This window comes from Alligator sinensis, unplaced genomic scaffold (assembly GCF_000455745.1).
Source record: "Alligator sinensis unplaced genomic scaffold, ASM45574v1 scaffold201_1, whole genome shotgun sequence".
Lineage (NCBI taxonomy): Eukaryota > Metazoa > Chordata > Crocodylia > Alligatoridae > Alligator > Alligator sinensis.
The window spans coordinates 210,649-213,077 of NW_005842661.1; positions in this window are offsets into that span (position 1 = coordinate 210,649).

The window sequence follows — 2,429 nt, forward strand, 5'->3', positions numbered from 1 at the left end:
CCTCACTGCCAAGGCCCACACAAGGCATGGTGTCCATAGGCCAGGTCCCTCAATTCTGCTTCTCAAGGCCTGAGGATGAGGAACCATTGACTCTAAGGGCCCCTCCAGTGATGACTAATGTATCTGTTGCTTCTGCTGTCAACAGAAGATGTCAAAAAGTAATATGGAAACAAATAAGCCAAGATAGTTTCAGAAGGCAGTCCCCAGGGCTCCTCACATGGGGTGGCAAACTTCTGGGATTCCAGCATGGGCTTGCCCATCAAGATGGGCAGCAATCACCTACAACTGTCCTGGGGAACTAGTCATGGCTGGAAGGGGGCAGAGAGATAGGTGGGGGAGTGACTCAGTGACAATGTTCCCTGCTTCACCCATGTGACTTCTTTACACAAAAGCCCAGCTCCTGGAGCTGCTAGAGATCTGAGCATTTCCCTAGATACCAGGACTCCTGACATGTGCAAGGAAGGGGAATCTGGCTCCAGGGCCCTGTTTGGGACGGGGAAGAGGGGATGCTGGGGCACAAGGAGGAAGGGTCCTTAACCCCATCACGCTCCCCATCACCCTCTTCCTGCCTCTTGAGGGGCCCAGCCCATTTCACAGCTGAGTCAGTGAGTTAGGTGCTTGAACTTATCTTGCCCTGGTTAAATGAGATGGGGTCATATTTTGGAGCCAACCACATTATCTGATTCACTGTGGCAGGAGTTGGCAACCTATAGCCCATGGGCCAGATCTGGCCCATGGAGCTTTTGGATTTGGCCTGCAGAACCATACTTTTGATGGCATACAGCAGTGGGAGGCTCTCCCTGTGCTGTGCCCAGTCTGGGGCTCCAGTGGAAGGGGGCTTTCCCTGTGTTGTGCTGCAGTTGGTTGCCTGGGGCTCTGGCGGACTGGGAGCTCTGCTTGTGCCACTCTGTACTCTCCCCTGGTAGAGGGGAGCTTTTGCCACATCATGTCACAGCTGAGTGGTGGGGAGAACCAGTATTAGCAGTCTTCCTCTAACCTAAGCTGGGTTATTCTTCCTCCCCCCTTCTCCCCCTTCCCTCAAACAAAAAAACCATTGCTGACTGCCTGCAAAGATAGGGTGAAGCTGTTGCTAAAAGCAGTGTACGTGTCTGAGGATGCACAAACTGAATCTGGTCTGCCATGTATGCCAAAGACAGAGAGGCCCGCAGAGGGAGTCCAACTGCTCCATGAATTCCAAACTTCGAATGCTCCAACACCTCACCAAAGTCAGGTTCATGTGTATCCTGGGACTACTTTGCAGACTTCCAGCCAATGACCTCTCACAGTGCATCTCATTCTTGTTAACAATAGCTCTGTGCACTCAGTGCCTGACAGACCTGAGCTTTGCAGAAACACAAATAAGCCAGCATGCCTTACTCCTTGTGCTGGGGAGACTTTTATTGCCCCGTGGAGAAACTTACAGGGCAGAAATACCACTGGATTGGGTTTCCCACATCCAGGAACTGTGGTCCTGTGGGGAGATGATCTCATATTATTTCAGACACATTTGAAGAGCATGTTCACATTTGCTGGCCCTGGGAAGAGGCAGTGAGGAGTTGTGTTAGGCTCTGATGCCATCAGCAGCCCAACACCTGCTCTGTCACCTCCTTGCTAGGTGTGGCAGTTCCTGCCTTTACTTTAATATCCCAGGGAAAGTTGAGCATGGAGGCTAGTGGGTGGAGACAAGATTGGACAGAGGCTGTGCATTTTGGAACAAAATCCAGCAGAGATGATATCTGGGTCTGTCCACTTGCAGAGTGCAAGGTGGCCGTGGCAGTGGCAGCAGCAGGAGCAGGAACTAAGAGAACTGCTGCACTGTACCAGTGTTTCCCCTAACTTTTGATATCTGGGACACACTTCTTTTCTTGATTAAAATTGATGGCACACTTCAGTCTTAACCTGAAAAGGTATCTGTGTATATGTGTGTGTGTTTATTTTTTTTGAAACATAATATATTCTATTTTCCTGCCAGAGGAAATTATACCAGTGTTGAGATGTACTGTTAAAAATTACACCAAATACATCTTTCTTCAAGCACAATATTAGTTTCTATACCAGTGGTTCTCAATCTCTTAGTCTTTGTTTTACCAAGTTAATGAAGCCAAACATTTTTCTCATGTAAGACAGACCCTCCATTCCCCTGATCATCTTAGTGGGTCTTCTCTGCATCCGATTCAGTGTGAATTTAACTTTCTTGACCATGGGTTATTTGAACTGTGTACAGAATTCCACATGAGCCCCCACCAATTCCCTCTGCAATAACATTACTATTTCTCATGTTCTAATGCAGTAGACGACAGCCTTTTTAGCAGGCATGCCACAAATTAGCTCTGCATCCTTCCCAAGTGCCACTCCGATACTGTTCTGGACACAAGAGTGTCCAGGAAGTTTCAGCTCCCAGGAGGCAGTTCTGGTGAGGCCCGCAGGGA